At 49.7% G+C, this 24,838-nt stretch overlaps 1 long non-coding RNA gene across 1 annotated transcript; it reads right to left on the bottom strand.

Annotated features, from left to right (window-relative positions):
• Positions 1 to 1,542: 1,542 nt before the first annotated feature.
• On the bottom strand, positions 1,543 to 15,173 carry LOC114085040 (uncharacterized). Its single transcript, XR_003581385.3, has 4 exons — positions 15,106 to 15,173; positions 12,236 to 13,062; positions 6,662 to 6,897; positions 1,543 to 1,900 (listed from the first exon to the last, which is right to left on the bottom strand). It is a non-coding gene; the product is annotated as an uncharacterized lncRNA (long non-coding RNA).
• Positions 15,174 to 24,838: the final 9,665 nt, after the last annotated feature.

Below are 24,838 nucleotides of genomic sequence, written 5' to 3'. Positions count from 1 at the left end.
CCTTAGCCACTATGAGCCTCAGGATCCTCATCCTTCAACTGGGAAAAATTAAGCCTATTTTGAGGATGATGGGGGTTGAGGGGGAGAGTGTGACATGGGCAGGACAAAGTCATAAGCAGGTCATCGCAATATATGGCAAATGCAATAATAAAGATAATCTGGAGCATTATGGGAATACAGAGGTCACTTGTCCATTCTGGGGAGGAGGTGAGGGGTTTCAGGGAAGGGAGGAAATGATTCATGAGCTGATTCTCAAAGGTTGAATAGGAGTTAGGACTAGAAAAAAAGGACCAGAAAGAGCAATCCAGAAAGAAAAGACCAAATGAGAAAAATCATTGTCAATTTAGCTTCCGTGTGCTCCCAGGCTGTTGAAAAGCCCCATTCCAGCTAAGCCAGCTCTGACTAACTGAAAATCCATTTTCACAGTTATCCTATGAATTCTGTCACTGGTCCTCGCCCACTCACAGAACATGCCTTATGGGTGGGTCCAGGCCTATCTGACATTGCTTGTGCATCTGAGGATGGAGCCCCACACCATGCTGGCTTCCTTCCTTCGTTCTAAGAGACAGGGGTCAAAGCCCTAAAAATACCAAAGAGACCCATTTGGTAAATGAATGATGTTGGAATTGGAGCTTAATTTCAGGGCAGGAGGCTTGCTCAGGGTGCAGAGTCTCACTCAAGGCAGAGTGTCTAGCTAAGAACAGAGGAGCCTGCTCAGAGAGAAGGGTCTCACATAGGGCATAGCTCAGGATGCAGGGTCTAGCTCAGAGTGGAGGGTCGAGATCAAAGAAGAGGCTCTGGCCCAGCTCGGGCTCCCAGGGCCCATCAAAACTACAATCTGAAGTCCTGACCGTGAGCAGGGTTCATGGCCTTTTCAAATCAATGGCCCAGAGGGAAGAAGATGATGTAGCTCACTCAATCCTCAGGTTTGGAACCCCAGCTGAGCTGTGGGGAAGTCCCAGGCAGCTCCCTTCCAGGGAGCAGAGGTGGAGAAGCCATGTCTCAATCAACACATGCCAAACATCTGAAAGTGTACCTGGTCACCAGCAGGGGCTTTACCAGTGATGTGATCCTTATCACCTCCTGGAAGTGGCCAGGCAAAACAACGAAATCTGAAGGCCACCCAAAACAGTGACCAGCCCTCATTTGTCCCCATACCTGCCTGCTATAGCCTGAAATTCACTATGGTTAGTCCCTTAGGATGACACAAATTAGCTAGCTCTGTGCTTCCTCCCCTAGACAGAGGACATAAGAGTACTTCATTCACAGCATGAGGATGTTTGGGTCAATGACAGAACACATACACAATGGTGGTTCCATTAGATTCTGTCACTAAGTGACGTCGTAGCCATCTTAGTTTGCATAGGCACACCCCATGATGTTCACACAATGACAAAATGGGCTGACATCACATTTCTCGGAAAGTGTCCCCATCACTAAGAGACGTGTGTCTTAACTTCTATGACAATTAAATGAGCAGATCAATATAAACACATGTGGAACAGTGTTTGGAATGCAGCACTCCATACATCTTTGTTAAGATTATTTTTATTCATTATTCCAGGTACTCAGTAAACCTGAATAGCCAAGAAAGGGGAAGAAAGGGACATGCATGGTAGCTCAGAGGGAGCACTAAGGTTGGCTTACATACCATGTACAGAAAAAGCACACTGTGAAATATCACTCTGTTGAAAGACAAATTTTGTCCTCACCTCCCACAGTTCATGCCTCAGTTCCGACTTGCTTGTAACTGGAATCAACTGCTCCTTTTTGCCTCCCCTGAGAGATGCTGGAAGCCACACGATGAAAGGGCTCTGTGCTTGGTGCCAGGAGGCTTCCGTTTGAGTCCCTTTCCTGCCGGCTTCTCCAACTCTGCCCTTCCCAGGGTCTTGGTGGTCTCCTGTGCAAAGTGACAATGGGTGGCTGTGGCCACAATGATACTTAAACACTTACACACTGCAATTCACCTTCCGAATCTCTCAGTAATGTTTCCTAATTAATCACCTTGTGTACTGCATTCTAAATTAATTGAATTAAAAGTAATTAAATCCAGGAAATTGAAATTAGTCTAATTAGATTACAGGCACATTCAGAGACCGTGGTGAGGGGTGCCATGTAAATTGGCCAATTTCAGAGGAGAAGAGATAAACTTAGATTATAGACAGGATGTTAAGAGGGGGAGACAGCCGTACAAAGAATAAGTCAAGGTAGGAGCGATGAGGTCATTGAGGAAATGATAATCACCACTTTTATCAGGGCTTGTTTGTGCCAACTCAACTATTTGTCCCCACAAAACCACTCAGAAGTGAGTGCTGCTGTTATCCCTGCTTGACAGATGGGAAAACAGAGACTATGACACGTGGAGAATTGTGGTAGAAATTCACACGGTTGGACCCCAGAGGCTGCCCCCAGCCCTCTCCAGCCAACCTTCCAGAGCTTTATGTAGGGTTGACTGCATGCACTGAGCAGGGGAAGAGCCAGATGGTGACTGCCCCATGCCACCCAGTTCAGGCTAGCACAACTTGAGGCTGTGGTTCTCTGTTTTTATCTTCCTGGGATGCCCACAATAGATAATGTCCACATACACAGTACATTCAGGGTGGCCCAAGCCAGACACAGCCTGGACCTGTGAGGTATTTGAGATATCATCCTATTTCAAACTAACAATGAGCTTGCTGCAGTTGCATAGAAGCTGGCGCAAGACATAAGGCTCCCGGGTCAGAGCAGAGGTGTTCATCTGGCAGAAGATACAAGGCTCCCGGGTCAGAGACAAAGGAGTTCATTGCTCATAGAAGTAGCAGGGCCAGAGTAGCAGCATTTTCTTGTATTGGTTCCCTAAGCCCCAAATTTCATAAGACAACACAATCAGGGCCAGATGACACCTGCACAGGGGGTTGCATCACAGGAGAGAGACACCCCCCCCCCCACGTAGGGAAGGTAAATCTTTTCAAATGAACACTAAGCCTGCCTGCCCTTGGCTCTGATGAGAGACACTATCTGCCAAGGTTGTTTGTAATACAACATCCTTGAAAAGATCATCTGGAACAAAGGCTGTCCATGCCTCTGCTCCAAAAACATGCAGAAATTCAAAAGACCCATGCAGAATTGTCTCCCAACAATATCCACTCCTCGTTTTTACAGTCTTAGCTTCTGGCAAAGTCTCCCTTTGAGTAATTCTACTTGATAAGCCACTCTAATTTGACCAAAAGAGGGTGGGACCAAACCTGTTCAGTTATTCTCCTCCAGCATTTAATTAAGGCCACGGCCAACAGGACTCCAGCCACACCCTCAGAGCGTCATAGGCCCAGTCATCTAAATGGAAGGCACATGCACTCAGGGTCTATCTTAAAGGAGCAAAGTAGAGTCCTCCTTCTGTCACTGGACTCACTTTTCCACTTGGACCCAGGCAGGGATCCAAGCAGAGAAGTAGGGATTGCACAGGCTCCACGTTGGCCTGCAAGGAAAAAGACTCGGGACATTCCATCAACTGTGACAGTACTGACCAGTGAGTCCAGGCTGACATGACTGCCTTCTAGGACCTAGGGCCAAATGGGGACAAATTCAAAGTCCCCTTTCTTGTAGGAGGACTCCCATTATAGAGAAAACGGTCCACAGAGTACACAGCAATAGTTACCCCTGTGGGAAGCTCCCGGGGTAACTATGATCACCTTCCAGGGCTGCTTGCTTAAGCACTTGCAGGTCTCTTGGGACGACTTCTAAGGATCAGGCCAGGAGACAAGTTAATGTCTGGCTTCCACAAAAGAAGTGGAGTCCCAGGGGTACACATGGTGACCCTAAAAAGAAGGTTATTATTTAGAATTATTGGGGACCCCCAAGTGGGAGCCACATCAGTGGGGGGCATAGGTTGGCTGCCTTCAGTGGAGCCTCTCAGGGGTGGCCGGACGAGCTGTCAGAGTTTCAGCTGGCATAGCATGGAGTGCAGCCCTAGTTTCTGGAGCCTCCCCCAGGGTGTCCATCCAACCAGTTCTGACAGTCCACACCCCTCGTCAGGTGACACTCACCCACCTCAAGGAGTGATTGGGTAAAAACACTAAGAATAGGGGTGGGGCAGATGTCCAGACACCTGTTAACAGGTGCCTTGCTTGGGAAGTGCAGGACAAGGGACATGGGAAATGGGGACCAAATCACCATCAGAGCCAGCTGCAGGGGACGGATAGGCCCAGCAGCCAGTTAATGGAAGGCACTCGAAGGTCTGGGAGAACCATACTAGGGAAGTGTCTTCTGTGATGAAGTCTCCAAGAATGGTTCAGAAAGAAAAATCTCATTCATGTTCCACCATCCCAGACCTCTAAGGACAAGTGCAGGTCTGAGGTTTCCCTGCCCGGGGTGCCAGGGCTGTTGCCCATCATATCAGCCCAGCAGATACCAATGTCACCCTCTTTCCAATAATCTCCTGCTCATATTCCTGCCCAGATGGAAGAGAGTCAAGAGCACTATCATAAAACATGCAGAGACACATTATATCCCCGACTTTGGCTCAAGTGGACCCCTGGAAGAGGTCCAGGTCTACTCATCCAGTGGTCACTATGCGAAGGCCAGAGATCATATAAATCCATAAACAGAATCCAGGTGGCCGAGTCTGAGCTAAGTTGACTCTGCCAGGCCTCCATTTGGAGGAGGAAAGAAAGCCACATCATTCCTAGGAAGGATCGGGTAGAATCTGAATTCTGAGTGAAGTGTAGTCAAAGGCCAGGAAGAAAGGAAGGAAGAGGTGGAAACAGAAAGGAATGACCCAGCTGTGGCATAAACATCTGCCACAAGCTAATCTCCCTCACGCCCATCTAAAATATCTGATTCAGTTACTTCTCAGTTTTTCCCAAAACAGTAGGCGCCAACTTACTTCCTGGACCCAAGGGTGATTTCAACAGCATAAGGACAAGTCTGCCCTACAGATGAAATTCTGTACCTCTGTCAAGAGAGGAACCACTGGGGATTTTGAAATGACACTTTTTCCATCTTCCACCCATCACGGGATCAAGCCCCTCCCTGTCCCTTCTCCAGGGCAGGGGACATCCCGACAGCATGTTGCGCATTCAAAACAGCTCTACAAAGGCTGCGAACAGCACAGGCCAGCTTCCCAAATAGCGGTTTATGTTTGATGCCGAGGTGCATATGAGACAGGTGTGCACTAACCTTCAAGGAAGCCGCCATGATGTTGATTTTTACAACTGAGTTGTTGACCAAAAGAAGGCAGCCGAAATAAGCGAGGCTTTCCTCCTGGGCCATCACCTGAGCTGCTCAAGTTGCAAATAAACAGCAGCGTCACAGGGAATCTTGCTGAATGTGTCAACATTTGCTGCTCCTGTTGCCCTTCGTGGACAAAGAGAACCTATCTCCCCTGCCTCGTGTCCCCCTACATGCTGAGCACGGTGCAGGACCACTGGTGGTTAGGGCAAGGGGCCTCAGTTTGTAACAATGCCAGCCGAGTTGGCTCTTTGAGGATGCCAAAGAGCCATTACTGGGAGCAGGATGGAGCAGATGGGGGAAACAGCACCACCCATAGTGTGCCCCATCTCCATTAGCTCCTCACCAACAATTAGCCTGACCTTTTCCTGGGAAATTATACTGACTGCAACTTCCACTGCTGCTCAGCCTAATTTGCCTCACTGCTGGGGGGAAAACAAGTCCTGAAGAGGAATAAAAGCAGCTGCTTTCTTTCGACCATCAAAGGCAGAACTGGATGCTGCGTGGTGATTTTCAAGGCAATTCAAAATTAACTTCAAATTAGCAAGTGCTGACTCTCTCCCTGCCTCGCTCTCATGTTCTCTCTGTGCCTTTCGCCTGACTTTGTTCACAAAGCAGAATGGTTCTCAGCCTCCCCATGCTCCACTTTGAAGCCAGCCCATGTTTTTCCACTTCACCCCGGCATCCCTCTGGGCAGTGGCTCCCGCCTCCTCCAGAGGCATCAATGAGAAGGTCACACACCAACTGTGTGCTTTTTCCAAGAAGCAGTTCCAAGGTGCCAACGTGTTTCCCAGCCAAGGGACACCGGCTCTGGTGTGTGTTTTGCTGGAGATAATCACACATCAGCCAGGTAGGGCGCTGACGGGGCACAGCAAGGCATTCCTGCGTGCTCCCCAGCTGGGGAGGGAAATGGTGGGGAGACAAGAAGGACAGAGAAACAGAGGCTGCTGAAGACATGGATGAGATGGCCCATTATTCCGCTGCTGCTCGTTTAAAGCCCGCAGTTTCGCTGGGATCCATTCCAAGTCCGTCATCTGCAGGAAGACTGTTCTCACCTCCGGGGCTCCATGGAGCCCACTGCTCCCTGTCTGGGAATTCTGCCCTCAACGCCCACCCAGGCCCTTGGTTCAAGGCATCCCAGGCCTGCTGTCTCTTTGTCAGGAGCTCAAATAAATAAGCCCCCCTAGCACAGAAACTGAGGCAGCAGGGGATCCCCATGGCCGTGGTCCCCAGGCCCCCTTTCCTCTGCACTATCTCCCTTCTTAGATGTCAGTCCCTGACAAAAGGGACCTTACCACATCCCAGTGGCTCCAAAGCCTCGCCCAAGTCCTTCTGGCCACAGCCAGAACCCAATAAGTACTTGTAAATTGGATGATGGTTCCCTTCAAACAGTGTTGGAACTTGTTTTTCTCTTTTAATGACCCAAGAAAACACACATGTTAAAAATATTTCCAACCTCATTTTTGTTTCTGCTTGCCCCAGGCCGGTAGACCCGTAACCAGATTTCCCTCATTGTTCCACCAAGGGCTGGGCAGTTTCCGGTGCAATTATAGATTCGGTGGTGGAGGGCTTTTCTTTTCCACTAGGTGACTGTTTCACTGGCAGGAGCAAAGCCGAGTTATGTCTCCTGATTCCGTCTATGCAGTGTCCACTTGGGATGTGCCATAGCCATCTCCAGACGACCCTGGAATCCTGAAAATAGACCAAAGGACATAGCCTGCTGTCAGACTGTGATGCGCAGAGGGAGGTTTGGCCCCAGGCTGAAAGAGGGAGCCTGGTCTTTGACACCAGGTTGGACCAGGGTCTCCATAACAGTTGAACTGGAATAGTCAGGGGAGGCCTGACTAGGAAAGTGATGGGAGAGCTGAGGCTTGAATGACAAGGAGGGCCCAGCAGGCTCTGTGGAAGGTCATTCCAGGCAGAGGGAAGAGCTACAGCGAGGGTTCTGGGGCGAGGATGAGCCTGACATGTTCAAGGCATCAAGAGAGAGCTGGTATGGCAGGTCAGGAAAAATACGGAGATTGAGATGGAGCCAACAAAATCATTCATGGTAAGAAGTTAGGACTTTGTGTTAAGTACAGCAGAAGTGATTCAAGAGCTTTGCTCAGAAGAATGATATTTGAGGCTGTTCTAGCTGTGGTGTGAACAGTAATGGATGGCAGGACATCCAGGTCGGAGAGAGTCAGGGAGCTGTGACAGGTGGCCAGGGAAGACTGATGAGCTGGACGAAAGTGATAGGGGTGGAGTGAAGTCGACAGATTCAGGGTATATTTTTGTGGGAGAGCCAATAAATCCCACTGATGGATCCTAATTTAGGAAGGGAAGAAAAGGAAAGGATCAAGAATGACACCAACGATTTTGTCCAGAGCCGTGGGGTTGGATGTGGGTGCCATTCACTGTGATGGGAAGGCGTGGGAGGACCAGGGTTCCGCACAAATCATCCAGCTCGGTGTAGGTGATCAATGGGTGGCAACCATGGCGGCCCTTCTTATTATTATCATTCCTGAAGTGGACACTGTGGTTTGCTGCCAAGGTCTCCTCCTCAGAGCCAACGCACCAACCTCCAGCTGACTGTTTGGAAGACTCTGCTTCTCTCACTAGAAACTGCCTTAGGCTGCAGCAAACTGCCCATTCCAAGGTTGCACTCCTCCTGAGGGGGCCATGGCCAATGAATGGCCGACCTTCCTACCTCATCTGGAGACGCTCTGGAGGGCCATCCTAGCTCCGGAGCTCCCAGAGCACCAGCCTGAGCCTTGGCTGTTGCCTCGTCCCTTGGGTGGACCTGCCTCCTCCCCTCCCCACAGGTGTGTCTCCCATGAGTACCCCAGCTTCTCACACCCCCACCCTGTCTAAGTCTGATTCCAGAGAGCCTAACCTAACTATCACGATGATCATCATCCTCAAGGACAGATCATGTCTAGAATCTCATCCCATCCAAAAGTTAATTCTGAAGAATTTGGAAAGTGCCTCTCTCCTGGAATTGCCTAACTCCCCAAACTCTCACCCGCTCAGCACAGATTCCTTAGAAATGGCCTCCTGGCCTGGGTTCGCTGGAAGTGGCGTCTCTGTTTTCTAGGAATCTGTCTGCAGAAGCACTTCTCTACAGCGCCTGGATTTGTGTCTAATATTTACGTCCATGTATCACAGAATGCACTGTCTGCCTGTAGCTGGGCAGATGCAGGGTCACTACACATGGGGTGGGGGATGAGCGTGTGGGCTGTCGCCTGTATGCATGCATCTGGTCAAGAGGACATTCGGGACTAAACTCCAGTCTCTACTCCCCTGCCCAGCAGGACATCCTGGTGTATGTAGCACAGTGCCTTCCTCTGATCACCAAACATTCTCCCTGACACAGGTCACTTCTGCCCAGAGGGGCACTTTTTTCTTGCTCAAAGGCTCTCAGTGAGAGGAAGCAGGCTGAGCTGGCGATTAACCCTTGCCGTGGCGCTCCGGGGGGGCCCTTCACTCCTTCACTCTGTGGCACTGCAGGGGGTTCCTGCCAACCACACTGCCAGCTACTCACCTCCTGGCTCCCTCCTCATAATGCTGGGAGGACCACAGGAGGAAGGAGGAGAAGGAGGGGCTGCATCCAAACTGTTTGCTTCCTATTCCTGGCAGCATCGCCCGCCAGCCTTCTTCTCACCAGCAGCCACGGTGGATTCCAGTTCATCTCTCGTGTCACACACTCAGAACCAACCATGGCACATGCCCCTGAGAGACATCAGCAGCAGTCTGCCGGCGCCCCAGCCTACAAGCAGTAGCTCCAGCTCTGCACAGTTTTTTCTGTGAGCTTCCAACTTCTAGAAACCCCCATCTCTTTCTTTGTCCCTTGCTCTTAGGGTGAAGTTACTGTCTCTGTTCTCCATGGCCACTGCTTCTTTCCAGTCCCCGGTTCTCTATTTTAAAACCTCTTTGTTAAAATAATGGGTTCTGTTGTTCTGACTGGCCGCTGTGGATGGCATAAGGCTTCACCCCCTAACTGTCCCCAGGCAGAGATTCCTGCTGTTTTAGGTATTCATTTGTTCATTTAACAAACACATTCCCACTAAGATTCCTACAGACAGAAGGAGGTTTTGATTACACTCACACATTAATGTTTGTACATATCAGGAGGTGTAATAGGACATAACTGGGAGAACATGTGACTCTGATTGACACTGGGAATGGGGAAGCAGAGGTATTAGACAGGAAAGAGCGTTTTCCACATAGCCATCGGAAGTTTTTACAATGAGCCATTTATTAGTCTTACATTTTGAAAAGCTGAATCAAAGTCGGGTGTTACATACCAACTGTGAGCCACGCTGAGGGGCGGCCTCAGACACAGAGGCTTCACCCTCAGCAAACCCCTCGCTGCTCAGCCCAGGAGATGCTGCAAACCGGCAGTGCCCATACCTGGGTTTCTACTTCTCCTTGTCCACAGATTCAGAAGAACATTCATGAAAGACTAGAAATGGAGGGTGGAAATCTAGACAGTGGTAGGAGCCCCCAGACAATACCGCTAACCTAAACTAAATGAGTGCTCAACAGAATATTAAGGTGGGAGGTAACCTTTGTGCTGAAGGATCTTAAATGTCCCCAAAGTCTCGTGTATTGAAGGCTTGGCCACAGCCTATGGTGCTGCTGGATGGTGGTAGAACCTTGAGGAGATGGGACCTCTTTGGAGGAAGATGGTAGCTGGGGGCATGTCCTTGAAAGGATATGGGGACACCAAGGTGTGTGTGCTCACCCTCTTTCTCCCTATCTCTTTATCTCTTCATCTCTATATATTTGTGTTTCCTGGACTCCGTGAGGTAAACAGGCCTCCTCTACCAAGTGCTCGGGCCATGATGTCCTATGTGCCACAAGCCCAACACAGCAGGGCCATAAACACGGACTGAAACCTCTAAAACCATAAGTCAAAGGAAATCTCTTCTCCTTTTGAGTTGATTCCCTCAGGTGTTTTGTTACAGTGGCGGAAAGCGAAAACACTTTGCAAGGTCGTGCATCAGAAGTGCAAATGTAGAAGTGAAGAAGAGTGAGGGAGGGAAGTGGGAAAGATAAAAAGACACATTTTAGTTGCACCCCTGGACACAACCTCCAAATTGTTGCTACCATCCATGGTGCAGTAACCACACAGTCTGAGCAGAACTCAGTTTTAGGGGAGGTCCTGAGCAGAACCCCAGTTTTAGGGGAGGTCCCGACTGTTCTAAGCCACCTGGGGCAATCCTAACTGCCCCCCGCCCTGACCATGGGGATTGGCATGGGTAACTTAGGATATGGCAGTCAGCTTAAAATCCTAGACATTTGCTTGATGATTGCTAATGATACTCTCTTTCCAGGAGTGATGGTCAAAATATTTTATAACTTATCCAGGCCAGGCTCTGATTCACAGGAGAACAAACCTATGAATCAGAATAGGCCTGGCTCTAAACAATCCCTTTGGTAATATGCTTAATGCCTGAAGTAGCTCTGCTTCTCTCTCCATGGCTGTGAAGCATATGATTGGAGATGTCACTGGCAGCCTTTTTGTAATTATGAGGCAAGCCACCCTAAAGATTAAAAGGATTCCCAGAGAAAGTCTAAATCAAGAGAACTGTAGAGCCAGAGTCCTTGGTCAGACTGTGCCAAAGCCAATACTCCTTTATTGTTGAATCTTTGAGGTTTCTGCACTTTGTGATTGATGTGTTTTTCACCCTCTCAATTATCTTCTTACTTCATACATGGTTAAGCGGAGGTCCAGAGCAGAGAAGGGCCCTGTCTAAATGCTTACAGCACCAGGACCTCGATCTTTTGTCTGTCCGACCAGTGCTCTTCTAATAAGCCATAAAACCTCTTCTACCACATTGTCTGCAGCCACAGGGACTCACTGAGTGCTTGTTGGATGAGTTAATTACTGAAGGAGAATAGGATCAGAGGGAAGTTCTGGCAGGGCCAGAGGATAAGCAAGGGTTTGGAGTGAGGGAGAGATGACACAAAAGGGGACAATGAGAAGAAATGCCCAAGAGCTTATTCTATTTCAGTCACATGAACATATTTGTACTACAAAAAGCTTCATTAAACCCCAGGCTTTCTGAGGATAAATCTCCGCTTGCCACTGGGTCCAGGAACAATAAATACCCCAAACACAGAAAGCTTTTTGAAGTTCATTACAAAAACGACTGAACGGGCTCCATGAAGATCTCAGAGTGCCAGATCTAATGGGCCTCGAGATTGGCGGGTCGAGGAGTGGATGGCAGTCTCAGGCCCGGGGCCATCACGCTCCTTAGGACAAGAGGATGGGACAGACTCTCACCGTGCAGGGAGCAAACACTGTCTCACTAAACTTGTGAATTCACAGGCATGTAAGGAGCCCAGGGCTCATTCCTGGGTTGAGAGAGTGGGATGTGCTGGCTGAGAGCCCTGAGTTCAAATCTGCACCTGCCCTGGAAGCTTCCTGGTTCTGCGCTAGGTTTGTTCTTCAAGGAAACTCAGTTTTCCTCGTAGGTAAAAATGGAAATAATTCAGGGCCGCTGTGCTTTATCTTCGGACCAGATGTTTCAAAAGTCAGAAATGTTAGATTTTAGAAAAGTTACCTGGTGCATGACCCAACACCCAGTGGGTTCTGGGGGGGCACCCTGCAAACAAACACGTTGATCTTTCTGTAGGGAAGCATTCTGATATTTACAGTCCATGGGATGATGAAGACCAAATATAACCTCACCTCAGTTCTGTCCTCAAAAATCTTTTGGTTGTCAGAGCTTTGCAGATTTGAGGAATTGGGGGTGAGGGACTCAGCTTATATTGAGGACCGGAAACAGGTGGGTTTGGCTGTCAGGAGAATTGAATGAGAGGAAGCATGTGCAGGAGTCACTTGATGTGTTACTAGTGTGATTTTTCTTCTGTTCCTTCAGGAGAATGTCCCAACCAGGCTCCAGGGGGGCTTCCCTTCCCTACCCTGAGGAAGGCCATCCTTTCCTGGCCCACTCTGGGGCTGCAAAGAGGCCTGTTTCCCCTCTAAGGTCAAGGTGCTACCAACCACCCACTCTTCCCAGCCAAAGCCCTCTCCACTCACCTCAGGGCTGGTGCAAGGGCCACGGTGAGGTCCATGTGGGGCGTCCTCAACTGGTGGTGGCCAACCCCTCCGTTTCTCCACCTACTTTCTTAATGGACAGCAGGGGTTTACCCTCAGCCCTAATAAGCCATAAAACCTGCAGGTTTCTCCACAGGAAGTAAGGCAGGTGCACAGGGACCAGCAGTAGAGTCAGGCAGCTAGGTCAAGGGCAAGGTCACCAGGACTGGCCTTTTATGGGATTGTGCAGAAGTCAGATACAGGGCCAGACGAGGGTGAGAAGCTCAGGCAGCCAGGGCATAAAACTGAAGGAAGCCTGGGTGCCTGCCTCACCTTACCCTCATCCTGGTTGCTCAGGTGTGTGGACACGAGGCCGAGGCCAGCCAACCGAACCAAAAAAAAGGAGGCCGGAAAAGAGAAAACTGGCAGAAGGGGCCTATGCTATCCTCTACTGTTGCCTAACAAACTAGTGGTCCAAAACAATGGCAGTCACTTTTGATCCCCCACAGGTCCTGACTCAGGGTCTCTCATGGGGTGGAAGCTAGGTTGTTGGCCAAGATGGCAGACCCTGAGGGCTTGACCTTGGGGGTAGAGAATGGAAAGTCCATCTCCAGAGTGGCTCCTTCTCACAGCTGGCAGGTTGGTTCTGGCTGTCAGCTAGAGGCCTCAGTTCCTCTTCGTGCACTGCTTGAGTGTCCTCCTGACATGGTGGCTGATGTCTCCCTGGGCAAGTCGTCCAAGAGACTAACATGAACACAGCTGTTGAGCAATCTCAGCAGTCACAGCTGCACCATCTCCACAGAGTCTGTTGGTCACAAAGGTTGAATGCACTGTGGGAGGGAACAACAAAGGGAATGCGTACCCTGAGGCGGGCTCACTGGGGACATCTCAGACACTTGGAATCATGGTCTTCTGGCCCCCAGTAACTTACATCCCTTCAACATTACAATTACCGCACTCCTGAGGCTTCCAAAGCTCCCAAGATGGCTCCCAACCATATACGCTGCAGGTTCAGGGTCTCATCATCCAAATCACATCTGGGGGTAGCAATGGGCCTGCGGTGCCTTGAGGATAGTTTCTCTCAAACTGAGGACTCCCAGCTTAAGAGGCAAATCACCTGCACCCCACACACCCAGCTTCCATGGTGGGATAGGAATTGATGGTGGGATAGTTGTTCTAGATTCCCTCTCCTTGCTCAAAAAGGGGGGAAACAGGAGGTCTGCAGGAGTCCTGGTCCACAGCAATTCTGAAATCCAGCAGAGCTGATGTCCACAGTTCCTTGGTTAGAATCCAGTCCCACTATTTCCCAGTAATGATACTCCAACACTGCCTGAAACTCCACGCCTGGTCACCAGTTCATTAGGAGCATGCTCTGGGTTCCAGGTTACAAGTGGCAGCACTGCTGAACTTTTTATGATAGCATACTAAAGAATCTTTGTCCTCCATTTTCCAATAACATGTCCTCACTTTCTTTTCTGTTCTTACTGATGTTCAAGGAGGTCATCAGAGTCTCTTGAACTCCCTGCTATGGTTTAGATGTGGTGTCCTCCAAAAGCTCACATGTGAGACAATGCAAGAAGGTTTGGAGGAGAAATGGCTGGGTTACATCCTTAACCTAATCAGTGTATTGACCCCCCCTGATGGGATTAACTGGGTGGTAACTGGAGGCAGGTGAGGTGTGGCTGGAGGAAGTGGTTCACTGGTGGCTTCACTTTGGGGTATATACTTGTCTCTGACAATGGGAGACCTTCTCTGCTTCCTGATCAACATGTGAGCTGTTTCCCTCTGCCATGATATTCTGCCTCACCTCGAGCCCTGAGGAAGGGAGCCTGCTGTCTATGGATTTAGACCTCTGAAACCGTGGGCTCCTAAATAAACCTTTCTTCCTCTATAATTATTCTGCTCAGGTCTTTAAGTCACAGCAGCAAAAAACAGCTGACTAAAACACTCCCTTTAAGTTTTCAAACGCCTTTCCCTCCAGCTCTGCCCATGTCCAGTCCCAAAGCCACCCCCACATTTGTCATGGTAGCACCCCACTTCCAGGCACCTGGATCTGCACTAGTTGTCTATTTGGTGTAACAAATACCCCAAACCTACTGCTGGAAGCAGCAGTCATCACATATTGGCTCTTGAGTCCCAGGGTCAGGAGGTGGAGTGGCTTGGCTGGGTGGCTCTGGCCCAATACCTCCAGCTGCAGCCATCTGAGGGCTTGACACAGCTGGAGGATACTCTTCAAGGTGGCTCAGTCACATGGCTGTGGGTGGGAACCAGCTAAGGGTTCAGTTCCTCCTGGGGAGCCTTGTGGTAGGGCTGCCTGACTGTCCTCAGGACATGCCACCATGAGACAGGGGACGTACAAATGCATGTAAATGGCAGTGGAGGTGAGCACAGTGAGGAAGGCGTGCTTTGGCTCATGTGGCTACAAAGAAGAGTTGGCCCATTTGGAGGATCACCAAGGGCTGCCCTGAGGAGGGGTGCCTGGGCTGAGCTCTGGGCTGAGCTCTCCCGGCCAGACATACAGAGGATAGAAGGGCAGTGCAGGAACAGGGGACCAAGGAAGGAAAGAGCACAGTTCATTCTACAGTCTAAAGGAAGGCCAGTAAGGCTGGGGACAGAGTAACAAGGAGCCAGGGAAAGCATCAGACCTCAGGCTGGAGAAGCGAGAACCACGCGCTCAGGAGGAAGAGGTGCGCGGCCCAGCCCTTTGCATGTGTGTGATAACCGAAGCATCTCAACCCGGCTTCCTATGTTCTCACTTCAACCTTACACTCTGGGACGAGTGCCACCACCTGACAGCCAGCACCCTGGAACTCCCATGGTTAAGCCAATAGGTTCAGGTCACACTGAGACAGCGAGGCCAAGGTCAGACTTACCTCCTCACCACAGAGCCACCCAGGGCCTCCTCCCGGTGAGACAGCAGCCCCTTCCCACTTCCCCTTCCCCTTCCCCTCTGGCGCATGCGCAGTGGCGCTTCCCCAGCCCTCATGTGAAGAGCTCCCCTCTCCCGCCTCCTGTCGCTCTGGGCCCACGCTGGCCCCAGCACCCTGTCTCCACCCAGCACCCAGGGACCCCCTTTCCTTCGGGTGACAGCAGGTAAGGCCAGCTCCTGAGTATGTCTGCTGGCGTCCTCCACCCCACTCCACAGGAGCTCCCAGTTGTTCCCAGGGCTTTCTGGAAACCCAGATTGGGCAATCGTCAAAGCACATGCAAGCAGAATGGCGCTGTTTGAATGGCTTCTGAGGCGGTTATCTCCAAGCAGAGAAAGGCCAGCTCTCCTGCCCTGCCAGGCGCCTCAGCAACTGCTCCCTTGAGCTCCCAGGGAGCCTTCCAAGCAGATAAGAGGCAACAGTAGACAGGATGGAAGGGCAGCCACGGCTTGGCTATCTGCCCTTCACTGGGCCTGTGGGCATCGTGAGCCAGAGCAAGAAGAGCCCACTATAATTTCCTTCCTTTAAAAACTACCAGCTTGCTCTTGGCATTGCCCTCCCTGCTCCTCTCAGCCAATGGCTGCTGAGAGGAGACAGCACTGAACTCCAGGTCCCACTACTGGGAGCACCCGCGGTTCTGATTTCTGACGATCTGATAGGTGAACACAGAGCTTTCCCACTCTGCTGCTTTCATTCGCACTTCCTATTAAAGTCGAGCATCCTGTCCTTGCCTGTGTGTTGATTACCCTTTTGCCAGTTGCTCTCCTCTCAATGGCTCCAGTCCTTCAGTTTCCCTTTGGAATCCTGATCTCTCCAGACACATCTGACCAGCTAAAGTGGAGCAGAACTCTCCTCTCCGTTGTTTGGAATGCTATACTTCTGTTCATGCAACCTCATGATTGGGTACTGACATGAAGAATTTACAGGTGGATGTCCCCAGCTACACTTCCCAGGAAATGGTGTAGCTATTGTCCCCAGCACTCTGTCTATGGGAGTGTCTAATGATGTGTCACAAAAATCTTGTGTTGGTGTGGCTAGTGGGTTAGTGGGGACCATTTTAAGTTTGGGGCCTCAGGGACTCTATCCCAATAGTGGGACCAGGACAACACAGCAGAAGGAACACAGAGAGCTTCTCAAACTTCAACCCTCACGTGGGCACAGGGGCAGGGCAGCCTCAAAACCCCTCCAGAGAAAGTTCTTACACACTATGGGTCAAGACAAGCTTCAGCAGAGGCTGAGAAGTCTCTGCACTGAGCACGGAGGCCAACAAGACCCACCCAGACCTGACTTCTAAGCAGAGCCAAGACCAGGCTAGTGAGGCACTCAGGGTACAAAATTTAAGGAGTCACTCACTCTTGGTGGCTGACCTTGCTCTTGCACAGCCCGAGAGTGAGGGCCTCCTTAAACTTTATACCCAGGCATTTCTGCTTCCGGACTTCAGTCCAGAAGGCAAGAACTGAGTGGCCCAGAGCAGGAGGGACAGTCCCCTCCATCATGAGAGTACAGGGTCACCCTCACTCCTTAGCGAGGAGGAAGTGCTGACCAACTGGAAGCCACTCTACCCACTTTGTGGCTCTCTGGGGTTGAGAACTTTGTAGCTCTAAGTCCAATGTGCCAGTTCAGTACTTCTCCTTGCTCTGTGGCTGCCCTTGTAAAGTCCTGTGTCAGTCAACGGAAATGGTGTAGCTATTGCCAACAGAAAATGATGCAATACAGGGATTTATTTTTGTTAACCAAACAAACAAACAAAAATTCCATAGGAAGGCCTAGGGCAACTGGGTCTTGCCTGGGCCTCCAAGAATGTCTCTCTGAATACCCACAGAGCTGACCCATCAGGAGACGCAGCAGGAAGGTGCAGAATCAGGAGGCCCATACCCTGTCCCTTAGCTGTGGGCCAGGGATCCAAATCCAGACCTCAGAGTCACAAAGCCATGTTGACTGTTCCACTCCACTCAGCAAGGCCGGAGCAGGAACCCCACTGAGGCAGGCGTGTCCCCCAGCTCCTGCCCACATAGCCACAGAAAGCCATGAAAAGTGACCTTCACTTCATTTCTGCATCCAAATCTCAGCCTGATGGAATCTAATAAGCAGAACTAAGTTCACTGTCAGAGCTCTGGCTGCAAGGCAGTCTGAGAAAGGTCATTTTTTATCTTCCCAAACTTATAGTGTGGGAAGGCTAGGGGGAGGTAAGAATGAGGTTGAGGGCCATCCCTGGTACCCGCCTCAGGTCCCAGCTAAAATGCCCCAGGTTGGGGAACTCAGAGTAAGGACCTGGCCTGCAGCATGGGAGAGCCTCACCGCTCCCCCCCCCACCCCCACCCACCCCCCACCCCGCCTCACAGCGCTTGCTCTGTGTTCAGCAAGAGTTCACAGATCAGCAGGGTGTGCTGCTGACAGGCCTCTCCACCCAGCCCCTGAGTACCTGCAGGAGAATTAAGCAGTCCAGGACAGGATGCCATAAGCCCCGCCTCCTCTCACCCTGGCCCAGGTTCCCAAATGGGAAAGACTAACCCTGCACATGGGTGAGAAATCTCAGGAATTTTCCTCCCTGGAAGTTTTAGTCCCACTTCTGCAGCTGTGTCTGGAATCATCCCTTGGTGACTTTGTCTGCCTAAGATCCTTGGCTCTGCTTGGCCCAAGTGCTTTTCCAGTATCTCCCACCCCAAGCTGTGGAAGTAAGTTAGCAGCTGCTCTAACCATTTGGTGGAGTATATGTGGCTCCCCAGCTGTCAGCTGGAGCCCCAGCCCCTTTAGAGTCTAGATCCACATGACCAGAACCACTAACCCTTGCCTCGCGGGTGTCCCAGGCCTCCCTGAGACTTCCTGGTCACGGACTAAGGCCCCAGCATGCTCAGCCTCAGGCCCGCACCACACTGCACCTCTACACACACTGCGTGGATGGGTCACAAAGCCCAGCCTCTTCCCACCAGCCGCACAAACCAGCTACAGAAAGTATCAGAGGGACAGGAAAGTTATCCTGGGGTGGTTCTGAGCACACTGCCTGACAAGCTACCTACAGCCACCCTCTGGCTGTTCTTCTTCTTTTATAATGACAGCATAATACAGAGCCGCACTCTTTTTTTTTTTTTTTTTTTTTGGCAGCAGGTGGGTGGCGGTACCAGGGATTGAACTCAGGGGCATCAACCACTGAGCTACATTCCCAGCCCTGTTTTGTATTTTATTTAGAGACAGGGTCTCACTGAGTTGCTTAGGGCCTCGCCATTGCTGAGGCCAGCTTTGAACTTGTGATCCTCCTACCTCAGCCTCCCGAGCTGCTGGGGATTATAGGCCTGCATCCTCACCAGCAGGCCAGCTTGTTAAGTGGCTTCCAGCTGACCATTTTGCCCTTAGAGTCTCTCCAGGCCAGTGAATCATCAAGGAAATTTCTCAATTACTAATTACTGTGAGGACAGTAGCTATTTAGCCTCATCACTAATGTGTATAACAAATTGGATATGTGTATAAATATTTCCTATATAGCTATAAAATCAGAATCTTCATAGAGAGACAAAAAATATGTCTAAGCAGTTCTTTTAGGGGTAATGTTTAAAACGATGAGCTGAAATTCATACCTTCCTAAGATGGGAAATGGCACAGCTGCTCAGGCCCCCTTCTTGCCCCTCCTCACCTCTCCTGGTGCAGCTCCCAGCCCAGGTGTGCCACACAGCATGCTAGACGTCATCAGCAGTTGTCATCCTGAGGAACAAGCAGGACATCTGTGCCTGACCCATGTGTGCTTTCAGGGAACACAGAGTACCCGAGACTGTGTCTCTCAGGGCCATGAAGGCTGGCCACCCTCTGGCCTGCGATCCCTGGTTTCTCGTAAACAGACAAGAGGAGCATGTTAAGTGCATCAAGCAGACGCATGACAACAGCGCTTGGGAGAAAGGAGCCAGCACCCCACATCCACACACATATGCACCCCCCCACACACATACACACCCAGAGTCTGGCTTCATGTGTGGACCTGGGACAGGATCTCTCCACCTCAGCACTATTGATATTTGGGGCCAGATAACAAGGGCTGTCTGAGCACCACAGGATGATCAGCAATATCCTAGGCCTCCCCCAGCTGGGTGACAGCAGCACCCCTGCCCCCTGCTGGGATGATCAGATACGTCTCCAGACATTGCCAACCCTCCCCTAGGAAGCAAAATCACCCCCTCCCCGCTTGAGAACCAGTACTCTGTGTCTATATAGGCACATATTGTGCTACAGAAATGTATACATACATACAAACAATTAAATATTTATATGTCCTTATTTTAAGTTGGCATCTGGTATAAACTTTTCATTCAATCAGCATATGCACAAAACAGAATTGTGACATATTTTCTTCCTTTTCTCTTAAAAATTAATGTCATCTGTGATAATAGTGACATTTGTGGTGACTGAAAAATAGAACCATCTTATCTTTCTGTAAAGTTGGCATTTACCTTAACCAGTAAGGAAAGAGGCCCCTGGGAGCCTTTCTTGGCTTCCCATGGTCCTTTCCATTCTGAATCCTAACTCTTTAAGTGCCAAGAACCCAGATGGATAAATGGGGTGTCCAATATATCTTGTACTCATCCCTCACCAACCAAGACCTCCCAGGGATTCCCATGCAAATCAACTTAAAAGGTGGAAAAGAAAGACAAGTGTTAGTTAATGTCCAATTCCACAAGATTACTTTCTCAATCAGCCCAACTATAGTATATCAGTCAGAATAGGCTAAGCTATGGTTCAAAAACAAATAATTCCCTCAAAAAAATGGCAGTGGTTCATGACAGTCAAGATTTATTTCTCTCAGGCTTCATGGCAATTCCAGGCCACGCTCTGTGTTGCTGTTGCCTGGTTCTGGGTTCCAGGCTGACTAAGCAACCACACAGGGAACAAGGGGAAGTACATAGTCACTCTGAAAGTGTCTGTCCTCAACTGATGTCACGTCTCCTCGTGTTTCACTGGCCAAACCAAGTCCCATGGCCTTGCCTGAATTCAACAGGCAGGAAGAAAATGCCTCCTACAAGAAGAAGGGCAGGAGCTGATGGACAGTCACAGAACCCAGGTCACATTTGTTAAGTTCTCCCACTGAGCAGTTCCTCCTGTCCCTCCCAGACTCCCTAGCCCCAGCCCCACCCTGCTTCGAGCCAGCCCTATTTATCTCCTTCAGCATGGGATTTTCCAAAGCCTCTCTCCTCTTCCACACCCACATAAAAACAATTTTCAGGATCTTCATTGTTTATTAAGCTATCATCTTCCCACCTGCTTTCCTTTCATCAAAGATAACCAAGAACCAATTTCAAACATTTTCCAACCCAAAATCCAATTTTAACTGAGATTTGCACTGATTACCTTCAAATTCCAGTCTCATAGGATTTCTTTCTTTGAGATATTTAAAAAGAAAGTCCACAGCAGTTTTCCTAGTTGACATGTTGACATTGGGAGCTGCACACTTCCTTGTTGTGGGGACTGTCCTGTGCATTGTAGAGTTGTGAGCAGCATCCTGACCCCAACACACTGAATACCTGCAGGAATTCCCATGTTAAGACAACCGAGAATGTCTCCAGAGGGTCAAAAATCTGGATGAAATTGCCCCCAGTTCAGAACCACTATTCTAAGGAAACCCCAGTCCCATTGCTACTCACTTCTCCAACAGGAAGTAAGTGCCCACTCATTCACCAACAAACTTATACCAAGTTCCTATTTCATGCCCAACCCTGGCTAAGGGCTGGAGATGCCAAGATGAAGTAGGTGTGGACCCTGCCCTCCAAGTCCTCACGTATAGTGCAAGGAAACAGCAGATGCATTAAGTAAGCTCAAAACAATGCAATACTTGCAGAGCTCTATAAACAAGTGGTCCTGGGACACCAAAAGGGAAGCATTTGGCAAGAGTTCTGGAAGGCTGCACCATGAAGTGCTAATCTGAGTAAAACCTTAAAAGTAAGGCTGCCTTATGTTCCAGGATGCTTTGTAGTTTGATAGATGTCATCTCCCTTGATTCCAAAACAACCCCAAGAAGTTGTCACTCTCCCCATTTATAGGTAAGATAAGTGAGGCTCAGAAAGATTAAATGACTTCCCTAGATAGTGCAACAAGTAAACAGCAGAACTTGAGTGACCCAGCTCTATAGTTGGTTCTTCTTGGAGTTCTGCAAGAGCCTAGCAAGATCTCTGGCACCTGAGAGTATTACCAATGCCACTGCAGGATAATCATGGTTCCCCTCCGTGTCCATTTGGTCAAGGTTCCTTGACTCCAAGAAAGATCATGATTGTCATACCAAGAATGCAGAGAGAAAGCAGTCAACACTTTTCATTTAAAAATAGGTTTTTGGTTCTCATAGTGAGACAAATTCCGGAAAGTTAAGCCTCTTGATTTGCAAAAACATTTTTTTTTCACATCTAAAAGTGTCATCAGGAGCAAAGCTAAGATGGAATCGGAGTTGCAGAGTGTAGACTGGAGAGGGATAGCTAGAGGACCAAGCTGTTGAGACTGGATAGACAACAGGGTGGGAAGGCAGAGGGGAGCACCAGGGAGAAGGGGCTGCTGATGTGCTGGGCTGGGGGAGGGAGTCACATCCCTAGTCCTCTCATGGCTCAGATCTCAGTGGGAGAGGAAGTCACAGAACCAAATGTCTCTGATGAGATTGAGAAATGAGAAGGGAGGTTACGGGGGGTTGTAGCTCAGTGTAGAGCAATTGCCTAGCACATGTGAGGCACTGGGTTCAAGACTCAGCACCACATAAAAATAAATAAATAAAATAAAGGTATCGTGTCCAACTACAACTAAAATTTTTTTTAAAAAAAGAAAGAAAGAAATGAGAAGGAGAGGCCTTGGGATGATAGCCCTCTTTGGAAAGGGTTCCCTGTCCAGTGAAGGATCCCAGACATTTGGACCCAGACAGCCCCACTCACCCAGCCTGGTACAGAGAGAACAGATGGGTTTCTCCATAAAGAAGTTACACTAGAAGCAGAGCCTCCCAGGGGACTCACAGAAACAGGAGAGGATGTCATACGGAATCAGATGAGGATACTGTCACTTCTCAGCTGATGTCAGCAAGGCTAGGGGAAGAAAATGTGTAAAGACCAGACTGGATGGCAAATCTCAGACACCCCTAGGAACAGATGCTGACAAGAGGGTGCCACTGGAGCAAGGATGCAGTGATGGATGACAGTGGAGATGAAGAGCAAGTCCAGCAAAGATCCAGAGACTTGTTCCGATTGTCCAGCCCGTGTCACAGGCTCAAGGTCAGAGTGGTGCATGTTCTGACTGGGGAGGCCTCGGTCACGGGATCCACTCCAGGAGCTGAGGCTTGAGTCTCAACCAGACCTCGTGGACCCAAATAAGAACCTGGAATAAAAGCAGAGCTGTTGCTCAGAAGGGCGGTGGGGGGGGGGGGGCTAAATCCCAGGATGATGGACAAGTGTCTATGAAAGAAGGCATTTGAAAGAGTCTCAGAGGGAATGCAAATATTATGGATGCTTAGCCGGTGTCCTTTCTAGTCGTCTTCCTTGGCTCACATTATCCCTAATCAGGAGGAGAGCAGGCGCTTTCCTCCATTTTCTGTTGTAACACTGAGGGATAAAGTGGAAAAAAACTGCACCTGTCAGATTTGCCCAGATGAGAAGTGATATTCCTCCATAGGCTGACTCTCCTTTGAAGATGGGCCGACTTCAGACAGACCCATTGTGTGTCACTGTGGCCTTGGACTCTAAATTTCAGCTCCTGCCAGCTGGCAGGGTTCACACAGAGAGGCTTGGGCTGGGAGACCTGCACAGAGACCTGGCCTGTGTCTGTCCTAGAAATGCCACCGTCCAATCTTTCCACTCGTGAGGGGAAAGGAAAGGACACCAAGGCAGAGCCCACATCCCTCTCTCCAGAAGGCCCTGGGCTTGTCGTGCTCATCAGTCATCCAGCCAATGTCTTCATCTCTGAGCCTTGGGGAGACAAGAATATCACCCCAGGACACACCACTGGTCCTAGAACCAGGATTCGAACTCAGTTATGACATCCTCTTCCACAGTGCTTGTAGTCTGAGGCGTCATCCAGCCCCTGAATCTCACCTCTACCCAGTTGTATGGGGTGCTGTGTGGATGCCCCTCACCCAGGGCAGACCCACAGAGGAAGGCAAGAAAGTCATCAAAGCTGCTCAGTGTCACCCATGAGCAGTGGAGCCAGGTGGTACCAGGAGAACCCAGTGCTTCTCCTGACTCATGGTCCAATACATGTCCTCTGGCCACGCTTGCCCAGCAAGCCCAGCCTTGTGTATCCAAGACAGGGTCAAGAAGACATGAAGCCAGGTGCCCACCATCACCGCACCTGAACCCAGGGTACATACGCAAAAGTCTGGCCCCAACTCTTCTTGGAAGAATGAACCTAGTCTACACCCAAACTACCCAAAGTGGGGGTCCATGGACCAGCAGCATCAGCCTTGCTTGGACACTTCTAGAAATGCAACATCTCAGGCCCGCTCCAAAACCAGGGCTTTATCTTAACAAGGTCCTGGGGGGACTTTTGAACATAGTGAAGTTTGAGAAGTGCTGCTCTGCCTCTGAGCCTGTGGACTAATCCAGCCCACTGGCTTCAAATCACAGGTTGTCCCCACACTTTACTGCCGCATAAATAATCACATTAGCAGCACACTGGGTGTACACTTAGGAGTTCCCAAAACACACCTGGCCCCTGTATACATGAAGATAAAAGCTACCAGCTCTCCAGGATCCTAGGAAGTGAGTTAGGAGGTCCTCATCAGTGACCAGAAAAGGAGCTCAGAGATACCTCTTAGGCATTCCTGCCCTGGAATCACCTCTCCTTTTGGTACACGAGGCCCACTTGCCTCTTCCTTAAATACCGTTTGTAAACAGACACACACCCCGCCCCCGTGTACACCCATAAAGGGAAGTCCAAGTGACACCCCAACTTCATCTGCACCCAGCATCTGCTAAGTGACACAGCCATTCTCTGAGTCCCAAAGGAGCCATCTGGGACCGTTGGACCTCCCACCTGAGGGTATTTTGTATGAAACACTGCTTGCCCGTTTTTACTATGGTTCTTCTCTCTCTGTGCAATTTAACTTTTTAAAATAAAACGTCAGGTGCTATTTTAGGGTAACCGGTAAAATATGTGTTCTCTCCTCCTCCCCCTTTCTCAGCTGAGTCGCTGAACGTGGTACAATCACGTTATAGAGACTAGCAGATAATGGGCCATACAAAATCGTAGCGAAGAATAAAAAAGAAGATAGAAAGCTTTCATCTTCTCTCTGTTTAGCATGAAACTATAATGGTAGGAGAGCTTTCCAATTCCACAGCCAGGGAATGTCTCTGCACACCATCTGAGTCCATGACGGTATGTGTTGACTTTTCTGGGAGTGGGGGAGGGAGAGACAGGCCCATTTGACCATTTGTGCTATCACCAAAAAGTTAAAATTAAAAACAAAGCCAAACAAAGTGTTGTGCCCCTTCCTCATTTCTTGTTGATGGGACGTGACATAAAATAGTGCTGACCCAGCTGAAATCTTCAGAATTTGAAGTCGACATCAGATCTCCATACACCATATTTTTGACTTGCAAATGCCTTCCAAGAATAGCTGGAGTGTCCTTATTAAGCCCGGCTTGTGAAGCATCCCTCTTAGCGCCGTCTGCTCCGGCACTGTATAATTCATGGACTTGCCTTATGAAGTTAGGGAGGGATCGAAACCGTGACC

This window comes from Marmota flaviventris, chromosome 2 (genome assembly GCF_047511675.1).
Source record: "Marmota flaviventris isolate mMarFla1 chromosome 2, mMarFla1.hap1, whole genome shotgun sequence".
NCBI classification, from domain to species: domain Eukaryota; kingdom Metazoa; phylum Chordata; class Mammalia; order Rodentia; family Sciuridae; genus Marmota; species Marmota flaviventris.
Note: the sequence above shows the minus strand (reverse complement) of the source record. Positions and strands in the feature narration are given on the sequence as shown.